This window comes from Erpetoichthys calabaricus, chromosome 6 (genome assembly GCF_900747795.2).
Source record: "Erpetoichthys calabaricus chromosome 6, fErpCal1.3, whole genome shotgun sequence".
Taxonomy (NCBI): Eukaryota; Metazoa; Chordata; class Cladistia; order Polypteriformes; family Polypteridae; genus Erpetoichthys; species Erpetoichthys calabaricus.
In genome coordinates this window covers 5,305,095-5,324,383 of record NC_041399.2, presented here as the reverse complement: position 1 = coordinate 5,324,383, position 19,289 = coordinate 5,305,095, and positions in this window count along the sequence as shown.

Below are 19,289 nucleotides of genomic sequence, written 5' to 3'. Positions count from 1 at the left end.
GAATTGTCTTCAGTAGACAAAATCTCCCAGTCCAGCCTTTAGTTTTGTGTCTGACTAGGATTAGAATTAGACATCATCTCGGCTCGGCTGTACTTCGATCCATGCCTGTCAATTTAGGACCATGCCAGAGTAGCACTGCCACCTATCATACTGGGGGATGAATTGTCTTTGGTAGACAAACTACCCAAGTCCAGCTATTGCTATTTGACCCCAACTGGGATTAGAATCAAATGTTATCTCGGCTGGGCTGTACATCTATCCACGCCATTCTGCCATCCAACCTAGGTCTGTGCCAGAAATGCACTGGCACCTATCGTAATGGGGAATGAATTGTCTTTGGTAGACAAAATCTCCTGGTCCAGTGTTTAGTCTTTGTGCCAGAGTGGGATTAGAATCTGATTTCATCTCGGTTGGGCTGCACCTCCATCCATGCCATTCTGCCATCCAACCTAGGTCTATGCCAGAGAAGCACTGGCACCTATTGTAATGGGGGATGAATTGTCTTTGGTAGACAAAATCTCCCGGTCCAGCCTTTAGTCCTTATGACCGACTGGGTTTAGAACCAGACATAGACTTGGCTGGGCTGTACCACTATCCACGCCATTCTGCCATCCAACCTACGTCTATTCCAGAGAAGCACTGGCACCTATCATAATGGGGGATGAATTGTCTTTGTTAGACAAAATCTCCCGGTCCAGTGTTTAGTCTTTGTGCCAGAGTGGGATTAGAATCTGATTTCATCTCAGTTGGGCTGCACCTCCATCCATGCCATTCTGCCATCCAACCTAGGTCTATGCCAGAGAAACACTGGCACTTATCGTAATGGGGGATGAATTGTCTTTGGTAGACAAAATCTTCCGCTCCTGACTTTAGTCTTTATGCCCGACTGGGTTTAGAACCAGACATAGACTTGGGTGGGCTGTACCTCCATCCATGCCATCCTGCCATCCAACCTAGTCATGTCAGAGAAGCACTGCCACCTATCGTAATGGGTGATGAATCGTCTTTGGGAGATGAGCCCTCCCAGTCGAGTCTTTTAGCCTTTGTGCCTGACTGGGATTAGAATCAGATGTCATCTTGCCTGGGTTGTTCCTCCATCCATGCCATCCTTCCATTGTGATCTCTTAGCTGGGAAAGGTGTTGTTCTTCCTCCCAGTCGAGATGCCTGCCCATTCATCATGGCCTCTGCATCACCTAACAGACGGCCTAAGCCTCCAGAGCTGTGACTTTGCCTGTAATAATCCAAGATGGTTTATTTTCTCTATTAATGTTGTTAACCGGAGGTTTTTCATTTTCTCTCTCTTCCATTGTTAACTGTTCATATCTCCATTATGATGTTGGTGGACTTTAGATGGTCACGAGTTAACGGTTATCAGCTCTCCATTATAATGTTAATGGGCCTTATCTGCTCATAATTGAACACTAATCAGTCTGATATTTGCTCTTGTTCAACCTAATTTATGCGTCCATGTGTGTAAATGATGGATGGTTTAATTATTCCTGTTCTTGCATTACAGTTGGATACTTGTGCAGCGTCGACTCCGTAAAGAGGGCTTCTCCAAAACAACTGGAATCAAAGTGATTGTCACCCTGGCACCGCCGTGTCACCGGGCCAATCGCTTCCCTTGAGGTGCGAGTCAACAGCCCCGGGCCGCCTTCCGGCTCCTTCAATGAATTTCAAAGCGAGCCGTCGCTGTGTGCCTGTGTGCCCTTTTTGCCAGCGTAGTAAATTAAAAGAACGTTTAAGAAACTGGTGGTTTGAGAAAAGACAGAGAACTTCTAAAGCTGAAAATCATCTGACAGGCTGCATTTCCCGCAGCCCTTAGACAAAGTGAGATTTTGCTGCTGTCATTTTTGACACATGTTTTAGCTCCAGTGTATATTGCTATTGACCTTTGTTAAATTAAAATGTCTCTTATTGTTTATATAGCCCTTGAAAACTCTTGATATCCCAGAGCCTTGACTCGCTTGTAAAACCATCGTAGTCGGCCTGACCTACATAAAGCATTCTGCCCAATAAAATGTTTTATACGCTACAAACAGCAGCCTGGCGGCTTTACATCTCTGGTGGTCTGTGCGTCTTCTCTTAGGGATTCGGTTTGTCATAATAAAAGACGTCAGGCCACCCGCCAACAGGTGCCAGGCAGGCAATTACAATACTAGAATATGAGGGCATGCGTTGCCAGTCAGCCCAACAAGCCTGCCAATCCTGTTCATGTAACAAATAATTTATTGAAAAGATTTAGGTTTCGGTTTTGACTTTGGTTGTGCCCTGCGGCAGGGTGCAGGAATGACAGGATGGGCAACAGTGGAAATTTGGGGCACCAACTGGGTTGTCCCATTTAATGCTATTGTTTGTAACCAAAAAAAAGTTTGGAAACGAAACAAAAAAGGGCACATGGGCACAAACAACAAGGGGTTAAGCGCTTCGGCCTTTAATGAAAGGGTCTTTCTCAGTGTAGAATGATGGCAGCCGGCTTCCCCAGAGTGCGGAAACCAGAAGGGGCGGGGCTAAGTGCCCTCACTGGGCGGGGTCTCAGTGCTGTGGGGAGAGCAGGAGAAGAGAACATTAGTGACAGCGCCTCCTCTGGCACTGGCGGGCTGTCACATTACCTCGACTGAGCCCGTGAAGAGACCCTCCGACGTGTAAGCGTGCCATCCCTTCAAATCTTGGTGAACAATTTGATGACTTGTAGGTGTTGACCATTCAAAAACTTGGAAGAAGTAGTTGGGACTCAGCTTGAATCTTACTTTACACATTAGAATGTATTTGGGAAATGCCAGTCTGGCTGCCACACCAATTGCAATACAGAAATGTCACTGACACACGTTGTGAATGACATTCTGATATCCTCCGATGGGGGAAATTCCACAGTACTTATGTCGTTAGACTTAACCACAGCGTTTGACACCACAGGGCACAGTTTAAGGACTCTGGTGACGGTAATTCTCCTCCGCTCCTGGGGTTGGTGCTCTGTTGATAACGCCTTTTCTTTTCCTCCCTCGGCAGACAGGAAGATTGATGGCTGTTCAACCTCTGACGTCACATCTGGTGTCCGTCCATCTGCCTGGATCTGCCTCTTCTTGTCGGAAATGCTCACAGCCAGAAGAACCTCCAAACTTTGGCAGTCAAAACCAGACTCCATTCTGAAAAGACGTCTCTTAACGCTCTTACCTGCGTGTTTTCTTATTCTCTTTTTTGCGATTCTGATTATAAGGGGCTGGCCTACGGGTTCTCCTATTCTGCTTGTTTATTACACCATTTTGTTTTATTAAATCGGCTAGGAAAATGACATTGGGCTCTCAGGCACTCTTCTTGTCTGGTTTAGTTCTTATTTGTTAAAATGATTTCTCTGTGCTGAAAGAACTCCATCGTTGTACTCAGACCAGCTGTGCTACCCGTTTAAGGTGGGTTGAAATTTGAGTAATCAATGTCGATTTGCAGTGCAGGGTCTCCATCCGATTGTATTGTCTCTGTTATGTGTCGTTTGGTATAGGATTCATAAAATCAGTGTTTGTCCATGCACCATCTGTTGGATAGCAGAGACACAGCAACTGGACGAACACAGAGACACTTGTCCTTTTATTAAGGTAGATTAAATAAAACGTATAATACATGTGTCTGCAAGTATGAAGTGGTAGCACAGCTGCCTTTGCAGTAAAGATACCCAAGTTCACTTGCCATTTATGTGGAGTTTGCACATTCCCCCCGTTTCTGTTTAGACTTCTTCTCACCTTCCAAGGATATGCAGGTTAGGGGAATTGGTGATGCCAAATTGGCCCTAGCGTGTGCTTTGTGTGTATGTATGTGTTTGCCCTGCGATAGACTGGCACCCACTCTATGCCAGTTGGGATACGCTCCAGACACTTATACAACCTTGGTATGGGTTAAGCGGGTTAGAAAATGACATGACATGACAAGTATTATGCACTGATAAGCGAAAACATTCTGAGCACTCCCGTATTAAGCGAATGTTCTCAACTACCTCATAACAACAGCATAAGTCCTGATCAGGGACATACAGTGGAAGTTAAATATGGTGTCCCGCAGGCCTCAGTACTTGGATCTTTACAGTTTTCACTTTAAATGTTTCTGTTGACCAGGCCTTTAATGACCTCTTAGTCACGGCCATCAGCAGTGTGTCTGTCTGTGGAGAGAGTGCCGACCTCGTCATTGAGAGGTTTACTTACCTCAGTGGTGACATTCATGACTGTGGTGACTCTTCCTATGAAGTCAGTAGATAGATTGGGAGAGCATGAGGGGGTCATGAGGTCACTAAAAGGGGTGTGTGGCACTCTTGATATCTGCTAAAGGATGAAGGTCCAAGCCTTTAGAGTCCTGGTGCTTCTTGTTTGTGAGACATGGACAATATCAGGTGACCTGAAATGAAGACTGGACTCCTTCATGTGTGTCTCTTTGGAGAATCCTTGGGTATCGCTGGTTTGACTTTGTGTCGCTGATGGAATCCAAAAGCCAGGCCTTTAATGACCTCTTGGGCACGGCCATCAGCAGTGTGTCTGTCTGCGGAGAGAGTGTCAACAACAACAACAACAACATTTATTTATATAGCACATTTTCATACAAAAAGTAGCTCAAAGTGCTTTACATAATGAAGAAAAGAAGAATAAAAGACAAATAAGAAATTAAAATAAGACAACCTTAGTTAACATAAAAAGGAGTAAGGTCCGATGGCCAGGGTGGACAGAAAAAACAAAAAAAAAACTCCAGAAGGCTGGAGAAAAAAATAAAATCTGTAGGGGTTCCAGGCCACGAGACCGCCCAGTCCCCTTTGGGCATTCTACCTAACATAAATGAAATAGTCCTCTTTGTAGTTAGGGTTCTCACAGAGTCACTTGATGCTGATGGTTATACAGACTTCTGGCTTTTAATCCATCCATCATTGTTGGAACATCACGGTGCTTTGGGTAGATGGTGGTGGCACAAGCCACCACCAATAGGACACCGGAAAAGGAAACAGAAGAGAGAGTAGGGGTTAGTACAGATTTTGAATGAATAGTTATTATAATGAATTAGATATACAGAGTATCAGGATTAAATTACAGTGAAGTTATGAGAAGGCCATGTTACAGTAATGTGTTTTCAGTAGTTTTTTTAAAGTGCTCTACTGTATTAGCCTGGCGAATTCCTACTGGCAGGCTATTCCAGATTTTAGGTGCATAACAGCAGAAGGCCACCTCACCACTTCTTTTAAGTTTTGCTCTTGGAATTCTAAGGAGACACTCAGTTGAGGATCTGAGGTTGCGATTTGGAATATAAGGTGTCAGACATTCCGATATATAAGACGGGGCGAGATTATTTAAAGCTTTATAAACCATAAGCAGAATTTTAAAGTCAATTCTGAATGACACAGGTAACCAGTGTAGTGACATCAAAACTGGAGAAATGTGTTCGGATTTTCTTTTCCTGGTAAGGATTCTAGCAGCTGCAGTCTGCACTAACTGCAAACGATTGATGTCTTTTTTGGGTAGTCCTGAGAGGAGTGCATTACAGTAATCTAGCCGACTAAAGACAAACGCATGAACTAATTTCTCTGCATCTTTCGATGATATAAGAGGTCTAACTTTTGCTATGTTCCTTAGGTGAAAAAATGCTGTCCTAGTGATTTTATTAATATCATTGAGAGGTTTACTGACCTCGGCAGGGACATTCATGTCTCTGGTGACTCTTCTTATGAAGTCAGTAGACGGACTGGGAGAGCATGAGGGGGTCATGGAACGGGGTGTATGGTGGTCCTGAGATCTCTGCCAAAGGATGAAGGTCCAAGACTTTAGAGTCCTGGTGCTTCCTGTTTGTGAGACATGGACGCTATCAGGTGACCTGAGGTAAAGACTGGACTCCTTCATGTGGGTCCCTTCAGAGGGTCCTTAAGCACTGCTGGTTTGACTTTGTGTAGCTCATGGAGTCCAAAAACCAGGCCTTTAATGACCTCTTAGGCACGGCCATCGGCAGTGTGTCTGTCTGCGGAGAGAGTGTCGACCACGTCATTGAGACGTTTGCTTACCTCGTCAGGGACATTCATTACTCTGGTGACTCTTCCTATGAAGTCAGTAGATGGATTGGGAGAGCATGAGGGGGTCATGAGGTCACTAAAAGGGGTGTGTGGTGCTCTTGATATCTGCTAAAGGATGAAGGTCCAAGTCTTTAGAGACCTGGTGCTTCCTGTTTGTGAGACATGGATGCTAACTAGTGACCTGAGATGAAGATTGGACTCCTTCACGTGGGTCCCTTCAGAGGGTCCTTAAGCACCGCTGGTTTGACTTTGTGTCGCTCATGGAGTCCAAAAACCAGGCCTTTAATGACCACTTAGGCACGGCCATCAGCAGTGTGTCTGTCTGCGGAGAGAGTGTCGCCCTGTTCATTGAGACGTTTACTTACCTCGGTGGTGACATTCATGTCTCTGACTCTTTATATCTGTCATAATTTAGGCTGGAAATTGATGCTTTGCCTTTAGGAGAAGCCATATTGTATACTTTTGGCAGCGTCACAGCCCTCGTTTATAGGGGAAGAGTCTCAGGGGTTGAGATGTTGACTTCAGTGGAAACCGCCATAAAAGATCAGCCTTGTCTGTGAACCTTATCCCTTCTGCAGATAAATCCTTGGTTCCTTTTTATTTATTGTGGGCATTTTCTTCTACTTTAACCTGGTGTCCAACTTTGTGCCTCATTTTTTTTTTTTGGGAGACTTCAATTTTCTTCGTCGTGTCTGGATTGCAGTTGCTTTGGTTTAGTTTTTTGTTTTGCCATTTCTTCCAGTTCCCTCAGAAACTGTCTCCCGGCCAAGAGTGGAACTTATGAAGTCAGTAGATGGATTAGGAGAGCATGGGGTCTGGAAAGGGGTGTGTGGCGTTCCCGATATCTCTGCAAAAGGACGAAGGTCCAAGTCTTTAGAATCCTGGTGCTTCCAGTTTGTGAGACATGGATGCTATCCAGTGACCTGAAATGAAGATTCGACTCCTTCATGTGTGTCTCTTCAGAGGGTCCTTGAGCACCGCTTGTTTGACTTTGTGTTGCTCATGGAGTCCTGAATGAGGCACATGACCTGCATTGTGAGGGAGCGTCAGTTACGGCACTACAGCCATGTGGCGCTGTTACCTGAGGGTGATCCCCTCATTGTTGAGGATCCGAGGGGCTCGTCCACATAACACCTGGCTGCAGTAGATTGAGGGGCATTTCCTCAGGGTGGGACTGGAAAGGGTTGCCAACCAGGATCCCGAGCTATTTTATCGTGTGGTGGGTGCGGCAACACGCTGTACCAGTGCAGGCCCCCCAACCTGACTTGACGTGACCTGTTGAGAAGTAACATTAGAAAACATCACTTTAATTCTCACTCGTATGTTGGTGACACTCCATTATGCCTTTATTTTAGAACAAATAACATTTCTCCAATGATATTCTTAATTAATTGCGTCAGTGAGTTCATGCAATGGATGGTTGAGAGAGACTTGTCTCAGAATACAGAAAAAACAGAAATATTATCTATTAGGGGGCATGATGCGACCTTAACAACATTCTGTCATGTTTTAACTCAGTTGGACACTAGCATGTTGATTGAAACACCCATTACAAAACTGTCTAAAACATGTTTTCTGCATCTCAAAATGTTAGAAAAATTAAGATATTTTCTAAATATGTAGGATATTGAGGATTTACTTCATGCATTTACTTCTAGTAGGATGCATTATTCACTGGCTGTTGTCACACATGTGTGCACAGAGAGATGGCTTAAGAGTTCTAATGACTGCAATTCCATGCCATTCCAGGGGTTGGAGCTGTGTCCTAATGCCTCTTCTATTCCTCCCTCTTTAATCTGGATGATTGACAGCTGTAATACCTCAGTGTCGGTCCACCTGGACCCACCTCTTCCTGCCAGAAAGGACTTAAGACCAGAAGATCTGCCATCTTGAAACAGTTCATTTGGGAACTTGCATCTGGAATGACGTGTTCACATTGCATGTTTTCTTTTGTGTTGGCTGCATTCCAATTATACAGGGTCACCAAGGTGGTGCCCCAACTCTTTATGGTGGTCTGTCTATTCTCTCACACTGTTCAAATGTTTTTTTATGCAGCTTTTAGTTCATTCAAAATGCTGCTGCAAGAGTCATTACAAAAACTAGAAAGTACAAACACATAACTCCAGTCCTCAAGTCTGTACATTTGCTTCCAGTTAAAAACTTAAGGATCATTTTTCAAGGCCTTCTTTTAACATTGTGAGGGCCGGCCGGCAGTTCAGTCTGGCTGGGACGTCCCTGAAAAAGAAGAATAGAGGAAGGCAGTCTTTTCAGGGCACTGCCTACCCCGAGACGGTAGGTGGCAGCTTCCCTGGATGGCAGCGGCATCCTGGGACATGGAGTCCGTTTCCTGAGCCCTGTTGAGTGCCGTGGGAGCTCACAAAGAACCTGGGGACTCCTACTGTTACTACAACCCAGAAGCACTTCGGAGTCACGAGGACGGAAGCCGGCAATACTTCCGGGATACTTGAGGACAGAGGATGTGGCGTTTCACCCGGAAGAAGAGAAGGAACACTTCCGGATCATGGACCATTTAAAGGAATGCTAAAGACCCAGCAAAGAGAGCCGGAGTTGGGAGGTTGGGTGACGAAGCTGATGGGAGTGGAGGATTATTGTTATTGAGTTATTGTATGATTATTTTTATTATTATTGGAGAATTGTGGAGTGTGTGGTGCTTTGTGCACTGTATTTGAAGAAAATATTAAGTAGTACTAGGGTGTTGTACCGTGTTAGCCATTATGAATGTAGAGAAAAGCCAAGTAAAATGACACCTTTTATTGGCTAACTAAAAAGATTACAATATGCAAGCTTTCGAGGCAACTCAGGCCTCTTCTTCTTGATTACATCTTGCCTGAAGAAGGGGCCTGTGTTGCCTCGAAAGCTTGTATATTGTAATCTTTTTAGTTAGCCAATAAAAGGTGTCATTTTGCTTGGCTTTTCTCTACAAGAAAATATTAAAGAATTCTTCTTGGTGCTTTTTACAAGTGTGTCTTGGACGTCTGGCTGGTGGGTTTCACGGGGCAACAGCTACCCCTAGCACCCACAACATATAAACCCATAACTGGTTTAATGGATGCCAAGAATGGGCTGGCATCCCAGCAGAGAGAGCTGAAGGTTCCTTACTTGGCCAGGGTGACTGGACCAATAAAAAGGCAGAGCAGTCTAAGGCTGCAGCCAGGAGATGGACAGAAGTAGATATACTGGCACCCAGGAAGGACTTGATCAAGGAACCAGTATAATGGAGGCATGGGGGAGAAAACATACCCGGGCTGTTTGTTCCTCCAGCACATTAGATGGGTTATGGTGCCTGTTGGGTTCCGTGGGTGCTGGAAGAGGGGGTTGCATCGATTAACAGTCTCCACTTCATGGGACTTCCGCCTGACCTGGAAGTGCTTCCAAGGGGCAGTGTTGTGGTACCGGCTTGGCTTTAACCAACGTTTTTACTTTGGACCTCTTTGATTGTTCTCATGATGACAGATGACTTCCAACTCCTGGTTTTATCCTGTGCTTGACTTTGACAAATGTCGCAACTTTGACTTTTTAAATTCTCTTTTCCGTAGTGACAAGTGACAATCTCCCATTTTTGGCCTTTGCTTCGCTTTCACTAATGATTTGAGTTTTTTGATTCTCCTTTTGGTAGTGATAATGGTTTTGTCTTTTAATTCTTCTTCCATTAGAGATGACAAATAATTGTGATCACCTGGTTTTGTCGTTTGCTTGGCACTGAGAAAGGTTTTTCACTTTTGATCTTTCCTGATTCTCCTTTTGGTAGACACGACAGATCATTTTGATCTCTGGATTTTGTACTTTGATTCTCCGTGCGATAGAGATGGCAGATAATCTTAACCTCCTGGTTTTGACTAATATTTTTTTTTCTGCCTAACCATTCCTTTGTCAGCTCAGAAACAGTGGCCTTGTCAACCTTGTAATGTGTATTTTGGATTTCAGTTTACTACAACAACAACAACATTTATTTAGATAGATAGATAGATAGATAGATAGATAGATAGATAGATAGATAGATAGATAGATAGATAGATAGATAGATAGATAGATAGATAGATAGATAGATAGATAGATAGATAGATAGATAGATAGATAGATAGATAGGAAAAACACTATATAACAGAAAGAAGGAATGTAATATTAGTATAGTAGGCAGGATTAAAAGATAGATAGATAGATAGATAGATAGATAGATAGATAGATAGATAGATAGATAGATAGATAGATAGATAGATAGATAGATAGATAGATAGATAGATAGATAGATAGATAGATAGATAGATAGATAGATAGATAGGAAAGGCACTATATAACAGAAAGAAAGAATGTAATATTAGTATAGTAGGCAGGATTAATTAATAGATAGATAGATAGATAGATAGATAGATAGATAGATAGATAGATAGATAGATAGATAGATAGATAGATAGATAGATAGATAGATAGATAGATAGATAGATAGATAGATAGATAGGAAAGGCACTATATAACAGAAAGAAAGAATGTAATATTAGTATAGTAGGCAGGATTAATTAATAGATAGATAGATAGATAGATAGATAGATAGATAGATAGATAGATAGATAGATAGATAGATAGATAGATAGATAGATAGATAGATAGATAGATAGATAGATAGATAGATAGATAGATAGATAGATAGATACTTTATTAATCCCAAGGGGAAATTCACATACTCTAGCAGCAGCATACTGATAAAGAAAATATTAAATTAAAGAGTGATAACAATGCAGGTATACAGTCGATAACACATTTATCATCTATAAATTTAAATATAAATACTTTAAATATAACTAAATATAAATATATATATTTAACATCTATAGCACATTTTCATACGAATGCTGTAGCTCAAAGTGCTTTACATGATGAAGAAAGAGAAAAAAGACAACATGAATAAGAATTAAAATTACAGAATACTAATTACCATAGAATAATAGTAAGGTCCAATGGCCAGGGGGGACAGAAAAACCAAAAAGAAAACTCCTGACGGCTGGAGAAAAAAAACAAAATCTGCAGGGATTCCGTGGCCATGAGACCACCCAGCCAGCCCCCTCTAGGCATTCTACCTAACATAAATGTCAGTCCTCATGGTATTCAGAATTCACATGGAAGAACATGATGATGATGGTCATGTGTACTTCTGTCCTTTAATCCATCAATGGAGGGGCATCACTGTGCTTTGATCAGGTGATGATGGCTCAGATCATCACAGAAAACCGGAAAAAGAACAGAAGAGAAAGTAGGGGTTAGTACGGATTTTGGAGCCACTGTGAATAATAATGATAATTAATTGAATATACAGAGCATCAGGATTAAACTAAAATGAAGCTCTGAGAAAGCCATGTTAAAATAATGAGTTTTTAGTAGTTATTTTTAAAGTGCTCCACCGTATTAGCCTTGCGAATTTCTATCAGTAAACTCGTATTCCAGATTTGAGGTGCATAACAGCAGAAGGCCGCCTCACTACTTCTTTTAAGTTTACCCCTGGATTTCTCGTAGGCTGCCTGATTTTCCTCTCTGTCATTGTTCACCTATGTGTGATTGTGACACACATGTGCTTGGGAGACGAGTTAGTCACTCCACTCCGAGCCACGGGTTGGTGGTGTCACTTAATGCCTTTTCTCTTGCACCTTCTGCAGAACAGATGATTGGACGAACTCAACACTGATGATGTCACTTCCTGGACCCACCTCTTCTGCTCTCTTCTGAAAACCAGCTCCTCTGCCATCTTGGAGTCAGTCGGTGGCAGACTCGTGTCACCACATTTACTGCGGGTTTGCTTTTTTCAGTTTATTTCATTTATACGGGGGTCTCGTTCAGGAGTCCGAACACTTCACTTTCTGTTGTGTTTATTTATTTCACGGCAAGTGCTTAGAAAAATGGGGAGAGCTAAGAATATTCAATCACTCGGTCAATGTTCCATATATCTACTCTCTATATATAAAATCCTAAGCCTAAAAGTGCAACGATTTTTTGCAACGATTTTATGTCATGTTTTTGGGTCACACTTTAAATCAAGCTTATTTGAAAACCTACATATATATGTTTGGTATCATTCTTTTCAGAATTTATCAAACTTTAATGTGATGTGGTTAGATTTTCAGATTCTCATTCTGTTTTTAAATTATAAACTAAAATATCAAGAAAGTTGTTAGTATTTAGGTGATTTAGTTAGCTGAAGGTCGAGTTACGATGACCCATTGCATACCACTTTAGTTTTCACGTGATTTTTCTGGTTATTTAAATGAGTAATTTTTTTAAAAAAGTTTTTTTATCTATAAGAATGTCACTTAAAATGAATGGATCGTTTATTTAGTCTCTTATAAATACTCATCGAGCCTAGTGGACCTCAGTTTAACGGGAATACTCCAATCAGTAAGAGAGTAAATATTTTATTCTCATGTCATGATTTTTACTCCGTTAAATAATAATTAATTTTTCTTTTACATATTTATAGAATTACGTGATTTTGGCCCGAGGGGTGCCAAAACTGGGGGTTGGGCCCCAAAGGGCCTGGGGGTTTGGCCCCCAGTGTATATACTGTATATATATATAGTGAAATTAGGCGCTATATAAGCACCTGACCCGGCACAGATTCACACTGAGGGGCATTCTTCACCTGTGGGGCACATCTTCCCCGTGAACCCCACAGGCAATACACAGTCCCAAAGCACTTCAAATAAAGCAAAACCAAACCACAAATATGCCCTTCTGGCACCACCACTCCTCCCATTCAACCTCGTCCTCTTCCTCCCGATGCTGGCCCTTTTTATAGCCCACCTGGAAGTGCTCCAGGTGCTTGATCACCTGTTGCTGATTGTACTTCAGGGCAGTGGAGTTGTCCAGGTTGGCTCCGGGATCCATGCAGAACCCCCTGGCGGCCATACCAGATCCCCACAGGGTTGTGGAGAACTCCATCTCCCATGGAGCCCTGTGGGAAACTGAGGCACCATCGTCAATCAGGGAGGCTACCTCCAAGCGTCCTGGGGGAGGTACTGAGGAGTCCATGGCTGCTCCCCCGGAACATATGCAGCAGGGGCGTCCCGGCCGGGCATGGGACATGGCCGCCCGTTACAATATATATATGATATTTTGAATAAATTAGGTGGATCGGATTGGTGGGCTTGCTCAGCTGTTCTTATAAAAAGTAGTCAATGCTTGTTTTGTCTTAGTAGAGTAATCTACTTTAATGTATATCCTTTGTCAGAAGGCCCCAAATCTCCCAGACTTACCACTGTTTATCAGGTATTGTACTTTATAACTTCTCCCCACCTTCCCTTCTACATTTATAACCTCAGGTAATTAGGTGTAGTAAAAGATAAGCAGGAGTTAAGTTACAATCTAAATAATGTATTATTGATAATATTCATAAATAATAACAATAAGCAAAGTACAAGTGAATATTGGCAACCATACAACCTGATAAACGCTGATGTGTAGTTTTAGGCGGCACACAGACTTGTAATTACTTTAAATGTCTCTAGTTAAGGTGTGATTGAGTGGTCAGCTTTCTTCAGGATGCCTGTCTCAATATGGCTGCCGAGCTGTGCTCTTCATTGTGTTGTCCTTTTCAGTTCATGGTGCTTGAGATGCTCTTTCACCAGTATGGTAAGATAGAGAGAGAAGGGGTAAAGCGACTGAATTCATACATTCTTTGTCCAAATCCTTACACCAATAGGGCATCACGGTATTTAAAGGCTTCTGCTCCAAACAGCCATACTTCAGACCAATGGGGGGACAGAATACCTTCACACCTGTCCACCCCCCAAAGCCATTTGATTGGGGTGAAGCTTACCAGCTAGGCAGTCTGGCTTTCCTGTGGGGGTTGACTGAGAGGGTCCTGCAGAGAATCACTTGCCAAATTGGTTTCAGGCTCTTCACCCCGACCCTGTCGTAAAGTTCACTATCCTGACTTAGTCTAGGGTTAAACATGAATGCTCCTCACTAATTAGACACTAATCCAGTGGTTCTCAATCTGTGGGGCGGGCCCCCTAGGGGGGCGCAAAGTAACAAAAAGAGGATCGCGAAGATGTGAAAAAAAGAAAACAAGAATCGAAAATATGAAAAATCCATCTATTGAAACTAAAATAAATGAACTTAAACTACATTCTGATACTAGAAAAATAAATATAGAGTTAGATAAATGTCGATAAAAGTTAAGTAGGTATCATAAAATATGCATCTATGAGATATCATTAATTTAAAAAGAACAAATTGGTGTTAGTGGGCTCCTTTCAAAAAACCGTTAGGGGGGTGCGATTAAAACTGTTATGAAAACTCGGGTCGCAAATACTTAAAGATTGAGAAACGATTTACTAATATTACATATAAAGACATACAAAATATTTATCAACTTGTATGCAACATTTCACACCACAACAATGCTTAAGTTTTCATTTTAGGTGGCAGTCTGAGCTGGCAGACTCAGAAAGCTGAATGTCTTGTCTAGTAGGCCACACTGCCTGCCGTCTCCCAATTTGCTTTCGAGAATGTCTGGAGCCTCCGCCATGGGAGACATGAAGCGTTCCACACAACGATCATATTGCAGTTTCTCAGTAATTAACAGAAAATCCTTTTTGATTCAATGAAGATAAAGAAGCACACGCGGTTATGGGCTCGGGCCCAGCCAGCCTGCACTCCTTATTTCTTCTCCGCCCGAGTAAGAATATTTCACATTTACAGGCTGAGTCCTAAATGACTCCTTCCTTAGGATCAGATTCTGTTTATTTAAATCAAATGCCTGAAAATTTCAACCCAATCTCGTTTCAACATCTTTGTTTGGCTTTGACTGCCGTGTGACGCAGGTTTCTTTATTTTTGTAAAGTCCAATTTTTCGCTGTGAAATATCGACTGCACGTGTTGGTGTCTGTTTAGGTTGTGGTGAAGGAATTTGCGTTAATATTTAGTTAACATGGGCGGCACGGTGGCACAGTGGGTAGCGCTGCTGCCTGACAGTTGGGTGACCTGGGGACCTGAGTTCGCTTCCCGGGTCCTCCCCATGTCTGCGTGGGTTTCCTCCGGGCGCTCCGGTTTCCTCCCACAGTCCAAAGACATGCAGGTTAGATGGATTGGCGATTCTAAATTGGCCTTGGTGTGTGGGTGTGTTTGTGTGTGTCCTGCGGTGGGTTGGCACCCTGCCCGGGATTGGTTCCTGCCTTGTGCCCTGTGTTGGCTGGGATTGGCTCCAGCAGACCCCCGTGACCCTGTGTTCAGATTCAGCGGGGTGGAAAATGGATGGATGGATTTAGTTAACATTTGGCTTTTGACATTATGCCCTCATTATCCTTCCCATTCATGGCAATACAAAGTGCTCCATTTTGATGTCACCTCAGGGTGTCCAATCTTGACTTGATGATATTTCGGATAAATTAGGTGGATCGGATTGGTGGGCTTGCTTGGCTGTTCCTATCAAAAGTAGTCAAAGCTTAAGTTTTCATTTTAGGTGGTCGCACAGCAGAATCCAAACTGGCAGACTCAGGAAGCTGAATGTCATTAGCTAGTAAGCCACACTGCCTGCCATCTTCCAATGTTCTTCTGAGAATGTCTGGAGCCTCCGCCATGGGAGACGTGAAGCGTTCCACACAGCGATCATATTACAGTTTCTCAGTAATTAACAGACAATACTTTTTGACTCAATGCTGTGAAGTATAAAGAAGCACACGTGGTTATGGGGTCGGGCTGATCCAGCCTGAACACTTTTTGTTTATTCTCCGCCCGTGTAAGAATATTTCACATTTACAAGCCGTATCCTAAATGACTCCTTCCTTAGGATCAGATTCTGTTTATTTAAATCCAATGCCTCAAAATTTCAACCCAATCTCGTTTCAACATCTTGATGGTGTGTGATGTCATCAGTCCGGCAGCTTAGAAGGTGGGCGCCATGCACTTTCTGGACATTCAAGATTGTGGATATCTACCAACGATTAAATGTGCAATTCTTTGTTTCTCTGAAGTCTGACTTATTGCTATGAAATTTTAGTCTTAACATTTAACATTTTGACTTTTCAGATGCCTCTTTCTGTAGCGATGGCAGATAATTTTGATCTGCTGGTTTTGTTCTTTGTTTGGCTTTGACTGCCGTGTGATGTGTGTTTCCTCATTTTTGTAAAGTCCAACGTTTTCCTGTGAAATATCGACTGCACGTGTTGGTGTCTGTTTAGGTTGTGGTGAAGGAATCTGCATTAATATTTAGTTAACATTTGCCTTTTGACATTATTCCGTCATTATCCTTCCTATTCATGGCAATACAAAGTGATCTGTTTTGATGTCCAATCTTGACTTGATGATATTTCGGATAAATTAGGTGGATCGGATTGGTGGGCTTGCTTGGCTGTTCCTATCAAAAGTAGTCAAAGCTTAAGTTTTCATTTTAGGTGGTCGCGCAGCAGAATCCGAACTGGCAGACTCAGGAAGCTGAATGTCATTAGCTAGTAGGCCACACTGCCTGCCATCTTCCAATGTTCTTCTGAGAACATCTGGAGCCTCCACCATGGGAGACATGAAATGTTCCACACAGCGACTGTATTGCAGTTTCTCAGTAATTAATAGAAAATCCTTTTTGACTCAATGCTGTGAAGGATTAAGAAGCACACGCGGTTACGGGGTCGGGTCGATCGAACCAGCACACTCTTTAATAATAATAATAATAATACATTTTATTTATATAGCGCCTTTCCCATGCTCAAGGTGCTTCACAGAGTCTTAGAAAAAAAAAAACAGCAGGGTATATGTAACATTGGATACAAATGTTGTCCTGAATAGAACAATGAAACAGATAACAAAGCATTAAATAGAATAAAGAACAATAAACCAGAGTAAAATACTAAATTCAATACTAAAAGAAAAGCCTAACAAATAACCTAATTTGTGATAACAGACACACAAATCATCCTGAGCACCTGGACACAGAGAAAGGGCAGAATGTTAAGTTAAGTTAAAAGCCTTCCTAAACAGATGAGTTTTAAGTTGTTTTTTAAAAGAATGTATGGAGTCAGCTGACCTGATTAATTTCGAGATGTCATTCCAAAGTCTGGGTGCTATGGAGCTGAAGGCCCTGCTGTCACCCATAGAGTGCAGGTTAGTGTGAGGCACAACAAGATTACCAGAATCAGAGGACCTTAGCAGGCGGACAGGAGCAGAGTGATGGAGATTGGAGGTTTTTAATAGAATTTGATATTCAATCCTGTAGGACACAGGGAGCCAGTGAAGGCGAAGCAGGATGGGTGTGATGTGCTCACTGCTGCTGATCTGTGTCAGGACTCTGGTAGCCGAGTTTTGAATCAACTGGAGCTGTGATATAAGATTAGAAGGGGCACCTGCCAGCAGCGAGTTACAATAATCAATGAGGGATGTGATAAAAGCAGGGACAAGTTTCTCAGCGTTAGAAAAGGAGAGGAAGGAGCGAACACGGGATACGTGACGGAGGTGAAAGGAAGAAAGTTTCTTAATGTGATTTATGTGGGCGGAAAAAGAAAGGGAGGAATCAAAAATGACACCAAGATTCTTTGCAGTAGAGGCAGGTCTGATGAGATCACCGCCAAGATGGACTGGGAAGGAGCTCATTTTATGAAGTTGCACTTTAGTCCCAATTTGTAGGAGTTCAGTTTTGTTGCAATTTAATTTTAGAGTTCTGCTCTATCCAGGTTTTAATTTCACTGAGGCAGGCTGTGAGCTGAGAAAGCTCTGATGAAGTTTCACTTTTGACATTGAAAATAGAGTTGAGTGTCATCTGTATAATAATGATAACCCAGTCCATAGCTATGAATAGCATGGCCAAGGGGACGCATATAAATACAGAAGAGAAGAGGGCCGAGGACAGAACCCTGAGGAGCTCCTTGTGTGACTGGCACGGAGCTGGATCTGCTGTTACCAAGACTAACAAACTCTTACCTATCAGTCAGATAGGACTTAATAAAGTATCTATCTATCTATCTATCTATCTATCTATCTATCTATATCTATCTATCTATCTATCTATCTATCTATCTATCTATCTATCTATCTATCTATCTATCTATCTATCTATCTATCTATCTATCTATCTATCTATCTATCTATCTATCTATCTATCATCATGTAGTGCCTTTCATATCTATCTATCTATCTATCTATCTATCTATCTATCTATCTATCTATCTATCTATCTATCTATCTATCTATCTATCTATCTATCTATCTATCTATCTATCTATCTATCATATAGTGCCTTTCATATCTATCTATCTATCTATCTATCTATCTATCTATCTATCTATCTATCTATCTATCTATCTATCTATCTATCTATCTATCTATCTATCTATCTATCTATCTATCTATATCTATCTATCTATCTATCTATCTATCTATCTATCTATCTATCTATCTGCTGGTTTGTCCAGAGTCTGCTGCCATTTCATCCACCTACTCACTCATTTTCCTCTTTTCAACTTCCTACTTTCTCAGAAATCTCAGATCTCGTCTGTAAGTCTAAGCCATCCACCTGTCAACTGGACCCTCACCCCCCCTCTCTGCTCCCCCTTATCTCTGCTATAATCCTCTCTTCTCTCACTACTGGTGCTGTTCCTTCATCTTTTAAAACTGCTACAATAACCCCAATACTGAAAAAACCTGATGCTGATCTGACTAATTTCAGTAATTTCTGTCCTATTTCTAATCTACCCTTCATTTCCAAAATTCTTGAAAAAATAGTGGCTACTCAACTTCGCTCTCATTTATCTCAAAATAATCTGTATGAACAGTTCCAGTCTGGTTTTCGTCCCCTCCACAGTACAGAAAGGGCACTTATTAAAATGACTAATGACCTCCTTGTGGCAGCTGATTCTGGTTTCATCACTATTCTCATCCTCCTTGATCTGAGTGCGGCCTTTGACACTATTTGTCACACGACTCTTCTGAATAGATGATCTTCGATTGGCATTACCCACACTCCACTAGACTTGTTCATATCCTACCTATCAGGCCACACTCAGTTTGTTCAGCTTAAAACATTCACATCCTAACCCACCGCTGTTACTTCAGGTGGGCTCTGTCCTGGGGCCCCTCCTTTTCATTATTGACCTCCTTCCCCTTTCATAAATATAACATTAGCTTCCACTGTTATGCTGATGACCCCCAGCTCTACCTCACTAGCAAACCTACTGTTTCCTTTCCACCCTCCTCACTTATTGATTGCATAGCAAAAATCAAATCCTGGTTTTCTTCAAATTTTCTTAAATTAAATAACAACAA